The following is a 17,313-nucleotide window of genomic DNA, read 5'->3' on the forward strand; positions in this document are numbered from 1 at the left end:
AAGCAAACACCGCCGCAGATGCCTTCACCGAGCTGGGGCCCGCAATTCTGGGGGTGGGTAGGATGTGAGCAGTCCCAGGCTCTGACTCGGTCCCAGCCTCCACTAAATTACTCAATGTGCCGTCAGGGAGATATAGTAGCCCTGCCCGCCTGTGCTTGTCCACGTGTCCGTTGTTAAGTGGACCTTGGCAGAAACCGTGTTGGTGAGGGCGCGTACAATGTTGCGGGAGACGTGGTCGTGCAGGGCTGGGACGGCACATCGGGAAAAGTAGTGGCGACTGGGAACCGAGTAGCGCGGGGCCGCCGCCGCCATCATGTTTTTGAAAGCCTCCGTTTCCACAAGCCTATATTGCAGCATCTCCAGGCTGATTAATTTGGCTATGTGCACGTTTAACGCTTGAGCGTGCGGGTGCGTTGAGGCGTACTTGCGCTTGCGCTCAAACAGTTGCGCTAGCGACGGCTGAACGCTGCGCTGAGAGACATTGGTGGATGGGGCCGAGGACAGCGGAGGTGAGGGTGTGGGTGCAGGCCGGGAGACGGCCGTGCCTGTGTCCGGAGAGGGGTGTTGGATCTCAATGGCAGGTTGGGCACAGGGGGAGAGGCAGTGGTGCAAACCCGAGGCGGTGAACGGCCTTCGTCCCATCTTGTGGGGTGCTTGGCCATCATATGCCTGCGCATGCTGGTGGTGGTGAGGCTGGTGGTGGTGGCTCCCCGGCTGATCTTGGCGCGACAAACCTTGCATACCACAGTTCGTCGGTCGTCTGTACTCTCAGTGAAAAACTGCCACACCTTTGAGCAGCTCGGCCTCTGCAGGGTGGCATGGTGCGAGGGGGCGCTTTGGGAAACAGTTGGTGGATTATTCGGTCTGGCCCTGCCTCTACCCCTGGCCACCGCACTGCCTCTTCCAACCTGCCCTGCTGCTGCACTTGCCTCCCCCTCTGAAGACCTATCCTCAGTAGGCTTAGCAAACCAGGTGGGGTCAGTCACCTCATCGTCCAGCTGCTCTTTGTCCGAATCCTCTGTGCGCTCCTCCCTTGGACTTACTGCCCTTACTACTACCTCACTGATAGACAACTGTGTCTCATCGTCATCGTCCTCCTCACCCACTGAAAGCTCTTGAGACAGTTGCCGGAAGTCCCCAGCCTCATCCCCGGACCCCGGGAACTTTCCAAAGGTTGGGCATCAGTCACGACAAACTCCTCCGGTGGGAGAGGAACCATTGCTGCCCAATCTGGGCAGGGGCCCGAGAACAGTTCCTGGGAGTCTGCCTGTTGCTCAGAGTGTGTCATTTTCATGGAGTGAGGAGGCTGGGAGGAAGGAGGAGCAGCAGCCAGAGGATTCAGAGTTGCAGCTGTGGACGGCGTAGAAGACTGGGTGGTCGATAGATTGCTGGATGCACTTTCTGCCATCCACGACAGGACCTGCTCACACCGCTCAGTTTCTAATAAAGGTCTACCGCGTGGACCCATTAATTGTGAGATGACTCTGGGGACCCCAGAAACTTGCCTCTCTCCTAATCCCGCAGCAGTCGGCTGCGATACACCTGGACCAGGAGCTCGGCCTGTGCCCACACCCTGACTTGGGCCACCGCGTCCTCGTCCCCATCCTCTAGGCCTACCCCTACCCCTCAGCATGGTGTATTACGAGTAGAGCAGAAACAGAACGCTGTAATTAAATGTGCCGCTTATTGGCCTGTGGTTGGAGGCTGACTTCGCTTACGGAACGGAACGCACAGCAGAGCCAGGAAACAATTATGTGCAAGCCTGTAGTGAGACCTAGGTGCGTATGACTGAGCTACTGGAATTCACAGGGCAGAACCAGTCAAGTGGCCAAAGGCCAGTGGTAGGCCTTAAGTATTTTGCTTCTATTTTTTTAAATGGTGAGGTGAAAAAGGAGACGGACACAGTATGCAGCGTATATTATGCATACTGTTTCCCTCTGGCGGGATGACAGCAGTCATGTAACGGGCACAGCAGAGCCAGGAAACAATTATGCGCAAGCCTGTAGTGAGACCTAGGTGCGTATGACTGAGCTACTGGAATTCACAGGGCAGAACCAGTCAAGTGGCCAAAGGCCAGTGGTAGGCCTTAAGTATTTTGCTTCTATTTTTTTAAATGGTGAGGTGAAAAACCAGACAGACCAGACTGTATATTATGTATACTGTTTCCCTCTGGCAGGATGACGGCGGCCATGTAACGGGCACAGCAGAGCCAGGAAACAATTATGCGCAAGCCTGCTGTAACGGTTAGCTGGGTATTAATTAGCGACTACTACCCCCAGCAGACACGCAGTAAACTGAAGACGGTCATAGGCAGCCCAAATATAGTATTTTTCCCCAATTTTTTTGAAAAAGCCCACTGCCTATATAGCCAGTATACCTCTTTCCCTGTACCACTGTCCCTGCCTCACCAGTACTGCCCCTATACTGAGTAAAATGACTGCTCACTGAGGACGCTATGGTCTGCACGCCCGATATACAAAAAAATAAATAAATTTGTGCAACACTGCTAAAAGGAGCCTCAACAGTACTGCACACGGTCAGATGTGGCCCTAAGAAGGACCGTTGGGGTTCTTGAAGACTGAAATAACACCTAACACTCTCCCTATAGCAGCAACAGCATCAGCAGCACTTTCACTGATCTCTGTCAGCATGCATCTGTGGCGAGCCGCGGGAGGGGCCGATTTTAATACTGGGGTGTCATCTGATCTCCCCAGCCACTCACTGCAGGGAGGTGGTATAGGGCTGGAAAGTCACAGGAGGAAGTTGTAATGCCTTCCCTGTGTTTCTATTGGACAGAAAAGCGCGCACATTTCTCAGGGAAGGAAATGTAATGGAGTCGAGCACCGCGTGGTACTCGTCTCGAGTAACGAGCATCTCGAACACCCTAATACTCGAACGAGTATCAAGCTCGGACGAGTACGCTCGCTCATCTCTAGTATACACTAATTACTGTTTTATAGAATGTTTATTTTGCATATTGAATTCTGAATTTCTGTTTTTCTTTTATCTAAAGAAGAAATAAATGAGTTCACCTGAACTCTGAAACTGGCCATGTACACATGGTCTTACCACAACTACAGCTTTAAACAGAAACTGAAAAAGAATTAATAAATTTGGTTCATTTAGTTAAAAAGGTTTTCCAGTCCAAAGTTATTGATGACATATCCTCAGGATAGTTCACCAATAGTGGATTGAAGATCCACCAGCCAGGACCCCTTCCAATCAGCTGATGTGAAGGAGCTTGCGGCTGGTTGGAAGACTCAAAGTGCTGTCCAATCTGGGTGCAGAAAACCCCTTTAAATTTACCTTAGACTGCAGCAACTTCCACAATTTCTATAAAGTTCTGATATATGTGATAGGTAAGTCCTGTGTGGAAAAAGTTTTATTGTAGTCATTTGGTGACCAGGAACATTTTTCATGGATTTGCTGTAATGTACATTCTGTGACACAGAAAGTTGTCAGATAACTGGTCATGTGATGTGGAGGCCAGAATAAAAGTGCAGAATACACAGCCTGAAGGGGACGAGATACAAAACTGGATTCTTTACAGTATCTCATGTTGATTTCAGTGAGAGACTTGCCTGCCGTTACAATCGCCCCTACACAGAGGTCGGAGTGGATACTTCAGTTGCTTCTGGTCCAACCTTCGTGTTATTGCAGCACTGTCAGCTGATTGGTCGGGGTCCTGAGCAATGGACCTCAGCCGATCAACTATTGATGACCTATTCTGCAGAGGAGAACAGTGAGAGCAGGAGGGCAAAGCAACTTGAAAGGAAAGGAAAGTAAAATTTAAAAAAAGGGTGAACAAAAATAACAAGAGTAATGGGAAAAGTAAAAATAAGAAAGCTGCAAGAACAAGTGGCCTGGGATCCCCCACACCCTGATACATCCCCCCCCCCCCACACACACACACACACCGTGACAGTGGCGGCCATCTTGCCATCCTGCAGGGGAGGAGGAGAACATCTGCAGAATGCCAGAGTTGTCTAAGAGAAAACCACAGCAGCCAAGACCCCACACACTAGAGAGAGGAGCCTCTGAGGAAAAGAAGGACAACTGCTCCCAGAGAGACCATCCAAGGAGGGTGAGTGATCTACTTGAGCAGCATCACACATACTCTCTACAGCCCAGAGACCTCTCCACCAATGTACCTCCACAACCTCCCTGGCTTGTGCTCCACTTATCCCCTGCCACAGACCACCAGCTGGAATGAATTAAAGACTTCCTCTGCGGTCCATTACATTTTTCACTTTTGATTAAGAATGCTTTCTTCCTTTGAAATACTATAGGGAAGCTCTAGCGCCGCCCAATGGTGGAAAAGCAGTATAACAATCTATAATTAGCTATAGAGGCACTAGACCTGAAAATTTCAGCTATAAAAAACTAAGTATGTGAACAGAATCCATTCCCTCTTCTCCCAGCGTAACGTTATCCAGACAGGCAAGATGTGAAAGCTTACAAAAACAGCAAATACTGAACACACCAGAGAATCAAAGACGCCAAAAAGACCCCAGGATCCCTCAAAAAACTCCAGAAAACCCCCTCCTGATACCCTACATATAAACCAACCAAAACAGACATCACCTGAAGAGGATAATAAAATCTACACCGCCTTCCCTTCAGGCTCAGAATGCGAATCTGAAGATGACTTGCAGATAGCATCAGATGCAGAGTTAAAAAAATACATCAAAGCCCTGCCTACCAAAGATTGCATCAAAGATCTCTTTAAAGAATTGATGCAAACAGTTAAGGAAGAGATATTACCCTGTTTCCCCGAAAATAAGACGCGTCTTATATTAATTTTTGCTCCCAAATATGCACTACGTCTTATTTTCAGGGGGTGTCTTATTTCGCTGCGGGAAATCCGTCTGTGGCCGCTAATCCCTCAATTGGCCAGCTTTGTGGACGAAATTTCTCAGAAATCTCATCCACATGGGACAGCAAATTTGTCACGGCAAAGCTGGGAGAAGCCGGTGTTGTGGTGCGGATTCACCGGCCACAGAAACGGAAAAGCGTGCAGCCAGGTCGCTTCAAAACAAGCAGCTGAGTGCCGTGGGTTTTGAAGCAGCGCTTTCCCGGCGGAAATCTCGCTGTTTATCGCTGTGGCCAAACTGCGAGATTTCCGCTGGAAATACGCTCTGTGAGAACCCAGCCTTAAGAATCACACACAGGTTGCCTGACTCACACACAGAGCCATAAAAAAATAAGGGCTGTAAAGTAACAAACCTGTCTGCAGACAGAAGTTCCTGTACCACTTGTAAGCAGGGATGGTATTGCAGCTTCCGGCCACCAGGGGGAGCTCATCACAGCAGACATGTACAGCAGGAACAGAACGTACAGTATGGACTTTTCCAGCCAGCAAGGGGAGCTCACAACAGCACACTCGTACAGCACAGCAGGGACAGGATAACAGCAGACTGTCTGCAGATCTACCTATACATCTGGAGGTAGGAGACAACGGGGATGGCAGCAGGGGAAAGGCCTCTTGACTTGCCTGCACACTTTACTATGCCTTACTATCGGGGGGGGGGGGGGGTGCCTTATATTTGGGACTTCTGCATATTTCAGGGGGTGCCTTATTTTCAGGGGGTGCCTTTTTTCGGAGACACACAGTAGATCTAAAACAAGATATAAAAGAAGTGCATACTAGAATCAACACCCTCGAGGACTCATGTGCCACAATAATTACCCATGCAGAAAAAGTTAAGGAGATCTTGATAGACAAGCAGAAAGGACTCTACCTTCGAAAAAAACACATAGATGATCTGGAGAACTGCTCCAGATGGAACAACATACTTATATAGGGAATCCCAGAAAGTGTACCCTACAAATAGATCTCTACTACCCTATCCCAGATTTTCAACAGCATATTGGAGAGAGACAGAGGCACGGATCTTGGCCTGGAAAGGGCTCATAGGGTTTTTAGGCGCAGGTCTGTTAAATCTGACAGGCCATGTGACGTTCTCTGTTGCCTCCAAAGTTTCAAAACTAAAGAAGAAATACGACGGAGGAGTACAACGACAAAGAAATCCAGATCCTCCAGGACCTTTCTAAATTAACACTAGATCTAAGAAAGCGACTTCAACCCCTTACAAGAGCACTGAGAGAAAAATAAATACTCTATAAATGACTCTTTCCTTTTGGCTTAGCCATCACGAGTGCAAACAGAATTTGGATTATCAAAATACTGGAGGACTAGAGATGAGCGAACGTACTCGTCCGAGCTTGATACTCGTTCGAGTATTAGCGTGTTCGAGATGCTCGTTACTCGTAACGAGCACCACGCGATGTTCGGGTTACTTTCACTTTCATCTCTGAGATGTTAGCACGCTTTTCTGGCCAATTGAAAGACAGGGAAGGCATTACAACTTCCCCCTGCGATGTTCAAGCCCTATACCACCCCCCTGCAGTGAGTGGCTGGCGAGATCAGGTGTCACCCGAGTATAAAAATCGGCCCCTCCCGCGGCTCGCCTCAGATGCGTTGTGAGATAGCTGAGGGACAGTGGTATCGTGTTGGAGCTGCTGTAGGGAGAGTGTTAGGAGTTAGTGTTGAGTTTTTTTGCTATATCGGCCGTGCAGAGCATTGCGCCCTGCAGTAATACTCCAGGGACAGAAGTGGTGGTTAGGCAGGGAGAGTGTTAGGAGTGATTGTAGGCTTCAAGAACGGCAACGGTCCTTCTTAGGGCCACATCTAACCGTGTGCAGTACTGTGGAGGCTGCTTTTTGCAGTGTTGCACATTTTTTTTTTTTGCTATATCGGCCGTGCAGAGCATTGCGCCCTGCAGTAATACTCCAGGGACAGAATTGTGTAGGCAGGGCCAGAAGACATATATTATTGACTGAATATACGCAGTGGTCCTTTTCAAAAAAATATTGGGCAAAAAATCTATTTGGCCTGCCTGTCACTGTGCTCGGTGTTCTGGGTCCGTGTGTGCTGGGTGTAGTAGTTCTACAAAAAAATACGCAGGCAGCTAAGTGTTACAGCAGGCGTGCGCCAAATTATTTCCTGGCTCTGAAATCACCGCTCTGTTGCAGTTAATAACAGTGCAGCACTCTGCAGTTCTGTGACACACTCCAGGGACAGAATTGTGTAGGCAGGGCCAGAAGACATATATTATTGACTGAATATACGCAGTGGTCCTTTTCAAAAAAATATTGGGCAAAAAATCTATTTGGCCTGCCTGTCACTGTGCTCAGTGTTCTGGGTCCGTGTGTGCTGGGTGTAGTAGTTCTACAAATAAATACGCAGGCAGCTAAGTGTTACAGCAGGCGTGCGCCAAATTATTTCCTGGCTCTGAAATCACCGCTCTGTTGCAGTTAATAACAGTGCAACACTCTGCAGTTCTGTGACACACTCCAGGGACAGAATTGTGTAGGCAGGGCCAGAAGACATATATTATTGACTGAATATACGCAGTGGTCCTTTTCAAAAAAATATTGGGCAAAAAATCTATTTGGCCTGCCTGTCACTGTGCTCAGTGTTCTGGGTCCGTGTGTGCTGGGTGTAGTAGTTCTACAAATAAATACGCAGGCAGCTAAGTGTTACAGCAGGCGTGCGCCAAATTATTTCCTGGCTCAGAAATCACCGCTCTGTTGCAGTTAATAACAGTGCGACACTCTTTAGTTCTGTCACACACTCCAGGGACAGAATTGTGTAGGCAGGGCCAGAAGACATATATTATTGACTGAATATACGCAGTTGGCCTTTTCAAAAAAATATTGGGCAAAAAATCTATTTGGCCTGCCTGTCACTGTGCTCAGTGTTCTGGGTCCGTGTGTGCTGGGTGTAGTAGTTCTAAAAATAAATACGCAGGCAGCTAAGTGTTACAGCAGGCGTGCGCCAAATTATTTCCTGGCGTTCCATAAACGAAGTCAGCCTCCAGCCACAGGCCAATAAGCGGTACATTTAATTACAGCGTTCTGTTTCTGCACTACTGCTAATACACCATGCTGAGGGGTAGGGGTAGGCCTATAGGACGTGGACGCGGGCGAGGACGCGGAGGCCCAAGTCAGGGTGTGGGCACAGGCCGAGCCAGTGCGGTGGCCAGGGGTAGAGGCAGGGCCAGACATAATAATCCACCAACTGGTTCCCAAAGCGCCCCCTCGCGCCATGCCACCCTGCAGAGGTCAAGGTGCTCTACGGTGTGGCATTTTTTCACAGAGACGCCTCACGACCGGCGAACAGTGATGTGCAACCTTTGTCGCGCCAAGATCAGCTGGGGAGGCACCACCACCAGCATGCGCAGGCATATGATGGCCAAGCACCCCACAAGGTGGGACGATGCCCGTTCACCGCCTCCGGTTTGCACCACTGCCTCTCCCCCTGTGCCCCAACCTGCCACTGAGATCCAACCCCTCTCTCAGGACACAGGCAGTACCATCTCCTGGCCTGCACCCACACCCTCACCTCCGCTGTCCTCGGCCCCATCTAGCAATGTCTCTCAGCATAGCGTCCAGACGTCGCTAGCGCCACTGTTTGAGCGCAAGCGCAAGTACTACGCCACGCACCCGCACGCTCAAGCGTTAAACGTGCACATTGCAAAATTGATCAGCCTAGAGATGCTGCCGTATAGGCTTGTGGAAACGGAGGCTTTCAAAAGCATGATGGCGGCGGCGGCCCCGCGCTACTCGGTTCCCAGTCGGCACTACTTTTCCCGATGTGCCGTCCCAAGCCTGCACAACCACGTCTCCCGCAACATTGTACGCGCCCTCACCAACGCGGTTACTGCCAAGGTCCACTTAACAACAGACACGTGGACAAGCACAGGCGGGCAGGGCCACTATATCTCCCTGACGGCACATTGGGTGAATTTAGTGGAGGCTGGGACAGAGTCAGAGCCTGGGACCGCTCACGTCCTACCCACCCCCAGAATTGCGTGCCCCAGCTCGGTGGTGGTATCTGCGGGGGTGTATGCTTCCTCCACTAAACCACCCTCCTCCTCCTCCTACGTAACCTCTGTCTCGCAATCAAGATGTGTCAGCAGCAGCAGCACGTCGCCAGCAGTCGGTGTCACGCGGCGTGGCAGCACAGCGGTGGGCAAGCGTCAGCAGGCCGTGCTGAAACTACTCAGCTTAGGAGAGAAGAGCCACACGGCCCACGAACTGCTGCAGGGTCTGACAGAGCAGACCGACCGCTGGCTTGCACCGCTGAGCCTCCAACCGGGCATTGTCGTGTGTGACAACGGCCGTAACCTGGTGGCGGCTCTGCAGCTCGGCAGTCTCACGCACGTGCCATGCCTGGCCCATGTCTTTAATTTGGTGGTTCAGCGGTTTCTGAAAAGCTACCCCCACTTGTCATACCTGCTCGGAAAGGTGCACCAGCTCTGCGCACATTTCCGCAAATCACACACGCACGCTGCCACCCTGCGGACACTGCAACATCGGTTTAATCTGCTGTGCGATGTGCCCACACAGTGGAACTCTACGCTCCACATGTTGGCCAGACTCTATGAGCAGCGTAGAGCTATAGTGGAATACCAACTCCAACATGGGCGGCGCAGTGGGAGTCAGCCTCCTCAATTATTTACAGAAGAGTGGGCCTGGTTGGCAGCCATCTGCCAGGTCCTTGGAAACTTTGAGGAGTCTACCCAGATGGTGAGCGGGGATGCTGCAATCATTAGCGTCACCATTCCTCTGCTATGCCTCTTGAGAAGTTCCCTGCAAAGCATAAAGGCAGACGCTTTGGAATCAGAAACGGAGGCAGGGGAAGACAGTATGTCGCTGGATAGTCAGAGCAACCTCATGTCTATATCTCAGCGCGTTGAGGAGGAGGGGGAAGAGACAGCTTGGCCCACTGCTGAGGGTACAGATGCAGCTTGGCTGTCATCCTTTCAGCGTGTATGGCCAGAGGAGGAGGAGGAGGAGCCTGAAAGTGATCTTCCTAGTGAGGACAGCCATGTGTTGCGTACAGGTACCCTGGCACACATGGCTGACTTCATGTTAGGATGCCTTTCTCGTGACCCTCGCGTTACACGCATTCTGGCCACTACGGATTACTGGGTGTACACACTGCTCGACCCATGGTATAAGGAGAGCCTTTCCACTCTCATTCCCGAAGGGGAAAGGGGTTCGAGAATGATGCTATACCACAGGGCGCTGGTGGACAAACTGATGGTAAACTTCCCATCCGACAGCGCTAGTGGCCGAAGGCGCATTTCCGCGGCCCAGGTAGCAGGGGAGGCGCAGAGATCAGGCAGCATGTACAGCGCAGGAAGGGGAACACTCTCTAAGGCCTTTGACAGCTTTATGGCTCCCCAGCAAGACTGTGTCACCGGTCCCCAGTCAAGGCTAAGTTGGCGGGAGCACTGTAAAAGGATGGTGAGGGAGTACGTAGCCGATCGCACGACCGTCCTCGGTGACGCCTCTGCCCCCTACAACTACTGGGTCTTGAAGCTGGACACGTGGCCTGAACTCGCGCTGTATGCCCTGGAGGTGCTTGCTTGTCCTGCGGCTAGCGTCTTGTCAGAGAGTGTGTTTAGTGTGGCTGGGGGAATCATCACGGATAAGCGTACCCACCTGTCAACCGACAGTGCTGACAGGCTTACACTCATCAAGATGAACAAAGCCTGGATTTCCGCAGACTTCTCTTCTCCACCAGCGGACAGCAGCGATACATAAACAATACGTAGGCTGCACCCGTGGATGGAAGCATCGTTCTCTATCACCATCCAAAACGGGGACCTTTTTGCTTCATCAATCTGTGCATAATATTCATCCTCCTCCTCCTGCTCCTCCTCCTAAAACCTGACGTAATCACGCTGAACGTGCAATTTTTCTTAGGCCCACAAGGCTCAGTCATATAATTTTTCTAAACAATTTTTATACGTTTCAATGCTCATTAAAGCGTTGAAACTTTCACCTCAACCAAATTTTATTTTAACTGGGCTGCCTCCAGGCCTAGTTACCAATTAAGCCACATAAACCAAAGCGATTAATGGGTGTCACCTGCCCTCTCGGTTGGGCATGGGCAATTTTTCTCAGGTACATTAGTACTGTTGGTACACCAATTTTTGTGGGCCCTCGCCTACAGTGTAATCCAATAAATTTTTTGCCCACCTGCATTACAGCTGACGTAACATCAACTGTGATGGGCAATGCAATGGGATATTTTTATGTACCGCCGGTGGCTTCCTGGCACCCACCCATGCTGTGGGTGCACAGGGAGTTGTAAATGCATCTGTGTCCACTTCTAAAGAACCCCAGTCTGACTGGGGCATGCAGTGTGGGCCGAAGCCCACCTGCATTAAACATGACATTACTACCTCAGCTGTGATGGGCAATGCAATGGGATATTTTTATGTACCGCCGGTGGGTTCCAGGAAGCCACCCATGCTGTGGGTCCACAGGGAGTTGTAAATGCATCTGTTTCCACTTGTAAAGAACCCCAGTCTGACTGGGGCATGCAGTGTGGGCCAAAGCCCACCTGCATTAAACATGACATTACTACCTCAGCTGTGATGGCAATGCAATGGGATATATTTATGTACCGCCGGTGGCTTCCTGGCACCCACCCATGCTGTGGGCCCACAGGGAGTTGTAAATGCATCTGTTTCCACTTCTAAAGAACCCCAGTCTGACTGGGGCATGCAGTGTGGGCCGAAGCCCACCTGCATTAAACATGACATTACTACCTCAGCTGTGATGGGCAATGCAATGGGATATATTTATGTACCGCCGGTGGCTTCCTGGCACCCACCCATGCTGTGGGTCCACAGGGAGTTGTAAATGCATCTGTTTCCACTTCTAAAGAACCCCAGTCTGACTGGGGTATGCAGTGTGGGCCGAAGCCCACCTGCATTAAGCACGACATTACATCAGCTGTGATGGGCACTGCAATGGGATATATTAATGCACGGCCGGTGGGTTCCAGGGAGCCACCCATGCTGTGGGTGCACACGGAATTCCCATTGCAGAGTTGTACCTGCCTGTGACTATATATAAAAAAACGCGGTCTGACTGGGGCATGCAGACACCTTGACAGAATGAATAGTGTGTGGCACATAGGTTCCCCATTGCTATGCCCACATGTGCAGCTCCAGATGGAGGTGGCACAGGATTGGATTTCTCATTGCTTCTGTACAGCATTGTGGGCTATCGCCCTGCCCCTTTTAAAGAGGGTCGCTGCCTAGCCGTGCCAACCCTCTGCAGTGTATGCCTGCTTTTCCTGTGGCAGACGCACTTATAAATAGACATGAGGGTGGCGTGGCATGAGGGCAGCTGAAGGCTGGGCAGGGACAGTTTGGTGTGCGCTGTGGACACTGGGTCGTGGGGGGGGGGGATTTGGCAGCATGTAACCCAGGAGAAGTGGCAGCGGAGTGTCATGCAGGCAGTGATTGTGCTCTGTTGGAGGTAGTGTGGTGCTTAGCTAAGGTATGCATTGCTAATGAGGGCTTTTCAGATGTAAAAGTTGTTGGGGGGGGGGGGCCACTCTTGCTGCTATTGTGGTTTAATAGTGGGACCTGGGAACTTCATATGCAGCCCAACATGTAGCCCCTCGCCTGCCCTATCCATTTCTGTGTCGTTCCCATCACTTTCTTGAATTGCCCCGATTTTCACAAATGAAAACCTTAGCGAGCATCGGCGATATACAAAAATGCTCAAGTCTCCCATTGACTTCAATGGGGTTCGTTACTCGAAACGAACCCTCAAGCATCGCGAAAAATTCGTCTCGAGTAACGAGCACCCGAGCATTTTGGTGCTCGCTCATCTCTATGGAGGACCTTTCCTTAGTCTTAAACAAATTAGACTTTTCCCACATCCAGATCCTAGACTGGACATCAGCGGAGGAATCACTTGACCTGCCTCCTCTCCCCAAAGCATATGACCAGACTCAAGTCACCCCGAATAGGCCACGGAAGATGAGAAGAAGAGAATCTGACCACACCAGATCCCCCAGAAGAAGACCCCCGCCAGACGACCCTTAACCAGATGGGACATTACTCATACTCACAATATTTTGCTCTAGCCTATGGAGATAAGTAATGATTCCACGTTTTTCACGAATGCAGTTTGCCTGTTTTCTCTTTTTTCTCTCTCTTTCAGTTTTCTAATTGTATCTTCAGTTACGCTGGGAGATCTGATGTGAACAAATATCTTTGGTCCACTGAGTTGATCCAGCCAAAATTTGACAATATAGGAGCGGAAACATTCCTATCTTGTTTGCGGGCACCCCCCTTCCACCAACAAACCTTGATTATTTGCTGCAAAACGTTACCAATTGTTGTTTCTCTCAATTTCATTTTCATGTTGATGATGAAGTTTTTCTCTGTTCTTCATTTCACCCCCTCATCGTTAGCAAGAGCTGCTGATCCTAAGTGTGCGTTCACACAAGCGTGTTTTTGTGCCTACTTAGGTGCGTACATACATCCACACCTAGGTACGAGCAAAAACACGCGTGAACACAGCTGCGTGCTTGTTGTCAATGGAGCCGCGGCTGCTGCCGGCGGCTCCATTGAAAACAATACTCTGCTGGCCCCCTGTAGAAGCCCTTCCCTGAAGAAGAAACATTTTAGTGCAAAAAACCCCAAAAACCTTACATCTCCGCCGCTGCCGTGACCCCATGCCGCAGATGCTTCCTTCACCCCCGCTAGTTAAAAATATTCCCTGCTGCTACATCTGCCACATCTGGGGCAGATGCAGCAGAGGAATTCTTCAATTCTCAACCGCAGCTGTCACACATGACAGCCCCGTCAATGGCTTTTCAGGGAAGGGCTTCATAAGCCTTTCCCTGAAAAGCTATTTTAAAAAGTGTATATAAAAAAAAAAAACAATACTCACCTCCCTTCAGCTGCCGGGGCTCAGCTGTGACTTCTGGCGCTGTCCCCGGCTCCGTAGTTCTGAGCTATCAGCTATCAACATTTTGAGGAATATTTTGTTTTCCTATGCCAAGCCAAGATTGCAAAGGCTCATAGGTGTCAGAATGATAGATACCCCCACAAATGAACCCATTTTAAAAACTACACCCCTTATGTATTCACTAAGTGGTGTCATAAGTATTTTGACCCCACAGGGTTTTTTTCAGGAGTTAATGCAATTTAGAGGAGAAAAAATATGTCATTTTAAAGGCAGTTTTTTTTCTATAGTGTACATGAAAATGAGAATTTACACCCCAAAATGGGGCCCAAACCGAAAAGAGCTGCTGGTGGCTTTCAGAACTGACATTTTGCTTGAAGATTATTTAGGCCCTATTGCCCACTTGTAGAGCCCTTCAGCGGCCAAAACAATAAAAAACAACCACAAATGATCCCATTTTGAAAACTAGACCCCTTAATGAATTCCTCTAGGGGTATACTGCACCCCACAGTTTTTGAATAAATCTATGCAAAACAGAAGAAAAAAAATTATGATTTTAATTTTTTTGTCAATTGAGTCATTTTAAAAACAGGTTTTTTTGTACAGCACACATATGAATAAAGAGTTTTACCCCAAAATAGAACCCCCTGTTTGCGCCGTGTTCAAAAATATACCCATTGTGGCCCTAATCTACTTACTGGACACATGGCTAGGTCTATAAGGGAGGGAACACCCATTGGATTTCAGGGCACAACTGAGTAAATTCCAGGCCCCATTGCTCACTTGTGCAGAAAAAAAACTGACTCCCTAAAAATAATCCCCCCCCCCTTCTTTTTGGCATTCCCTAAATCTTAGATAAAAGAAATAATGTAAACTGTGTGCTATGTCTGAAGATAGGGGTAATTAGAGGGGCCTGGTTGAAATGGGAACATGGGGCAATAAAATCAGGTTTCCCTTCTCCTCTCATCCTTTTTTGAGGGATATTTCTTGACCTCAGTGGCAGGGATGGGGTGTAAAAAGTGGCGCTCTGCAAGGCTTCGTAAGCTTGCTGCGGTGCGGCGGTCTCACACAGAAGGAGTTCAACAAGCTGCTCCTGGAACTGCAGGAAGGCGAGCGTTCCCGGGAACTTCTTGTAAATTACATATCACAGTTAGGAATCTGAATGATGCCGGGCTCACACAGACGTATGTGGAATATATTTGAGGAGGCCTGCAGTTATGAGCCCGGCCATATAATGGACTGCGCATAACTGTGTACTCATACAAGCAGTCATGCGCAGTACACTTTTTCTTGTTTATATTTCCTACGCAGTCGCTTAGTGATGATGCGGGTACCCGCAGCCCGTATACAATGTAGTTGTGAACATGCTCTGCATGTGCAAAAAGTACATTACAATGTGCTAATATGCACTCAAATCAACCTCATTCATAGCACAAGTTTTTTGCGCTGAAGTCCGTGCATTTGCGCATATTCCTGTGTGAAGGAGCCCTAATTTTTATTACTCTTCCTCAAAGCTCTCTGTTAATGAAGTCTCTAAGCAGAGTTATGAACATGAATGTTGTGCACCTCACAATAAACTGTTGCATTACAATTTTATCATACTTTATGTGTACTTAATTTAGTGTTTGTGCTGTTTTTCTTGTTCTCGTGACATGCCTCGAAATACTATATAGGCTTTCTTTTTTTCTGTGAACCCACCACATAGCTTTGCCTACATGAATGATTTTACCCTTGTTCTCTTTATAAAACTCAGCACCTTTCTTTTGACCAACATTTGTATCAAGGCTATTCAAAACTAAATCCACATTTCACAAGAATATTTTTTTTTACTCTAGAAAATGCAAATACAAGCAAAACAGATATTTTTTTTTTGCCTGCAATATTTAAGTGTTTGTAAGTGAAAGTTATGTCTTTCAATATAGCAGCAGTCATTTAGAGGAAAAATGAAGCCTTGTCCTTGATCATATGTGACATATTCCAGTGACATGAAAATAGATGAGGAATTTTTTCTTCCTTGGCCCTTAACTTTCTAATATAGCACATACAATGGAACTATGTGCAGATGTGCATAATTTGCTAAAGTCTTGAATGTTTTTCAGATGCAAGGATACTGTGTTATTGTCGTCAGGCTTTCAAATGTGTCTTTTATGTTAGAATTTTAAGCAGTGCCATGGGGTTAATGCAACAGTTTAGTAAATGTCCATTTCTGTTTGTTCTTTCATTGTAATCTGTGAATTTTTGCTTCCCTAAAATGTCAAAAATGTGCATTAACTTTTTTTGTCACTTCCTTGCATTGTACATTTTTCTTCTCTTCCACAAAAGAATTACATATTATATTCTTTATGGCTACAATGTAAAGAAAGCCTTTAGCAACTGGGTTGGTTAACTCCTTAATGTCCAGACACTTTTTATTCTTGTTTTTTATCCCTACTTTTAAAGATTTTTTTTATTTTTCTATCAAAAGAGCCGTATGAGGGCTTGTTTTTTTTGCGGAATGAGTTGTATTGTTTTATTGGTACTATTTAATGTATCAGATAATGTATTGAAAAACTTATAAACATGTCTAAGGGCGGTGAAGTGGAAAAAATGCAATTGTGTGGTGGTTTGCTTTTGCAGTGTTCATAGTGCAGTAAAAATGACATGTTAACTTTATTCTGTGGGTCAGTACAATCGTGATGATACCAAATATATATCATTTTTATTACATATTACTACTTTAAAAAATATAAACCTTTAATAAAAATATTGTTTAAAAAAAAAAATATATATATATATATATAAACCTAATAAAGAAGGAATTTTGTTGCCATATTCTGACTCCCAAAGCTTTTTTTTATGTTTCCATCGATAGAGATGTGTTTTTCTTTTTTTTACGGTGTTCACCATGTGGAATAAGTAATATGGTATTTAATATTTTGGACTTTTACAGACACGACGATACCAATTTTTTTTTGAGAAAAAAAACTTTTCTATTGCAATATACTGTACTTTTACAGACAGTCTATTAAGCCTTTCAACCGGCAAGGCTTAACCCTTTTACACGGTCTCTGGCAGCTGACAACCGGCCACAGCAACCACAATGAGATAACTCCAACCATAAAGCTCAGATTGGTGTAGTGCTGCAGTTTCTCCCATATACACACAGGAGCTTTGAAGCTCAGCCAGAGTGACCATTGGTCCTTTGTCACCTGTCTTACCAATGCCCTTCTCTCCTGATTACTTAGTTTGAGGGGGGGGGGGGGGGGGTACCAGCCAGCTTTAGGAAATGTCCTGTTTGTTCCAAACTCCTTCCATTTGATAATTATGGAGGTCACTGTGCTCTTGGGAACTTTTAGTGCAGCAGAATTTTTTTTGTAGCCTTCCACAGATCTGTGCTTAAGCATAATCCTGTCTCCGAGCTCTAAAGACTGTTCTTCCTTCCTCATGGCTTGGTTTTGGCTCTGAGACCTTATATAGACAGAGGTGTGTCTTTTAAAATTCTGTCCAATCAACTTAAAGGGGTTGTCCCGAGGCAGCAAGTGG

Source organism: Eleutherodactylus coqui, chromosome 1, assembly GCF_035609145.1.
Source record: "Eleutherodactylus coqui strain aEleCoq1 chromosome 1, aEleCoq1.hap1, whole genome shotgun sequence".
In the NCBI taxonomy this organism is placed as follows: Eukaryota; Metazoa; Chordata; class Amphibia; order Anura; family Eleutherodactylidae; genus Eleutherodactylus; species Eleutherodactylus coqui.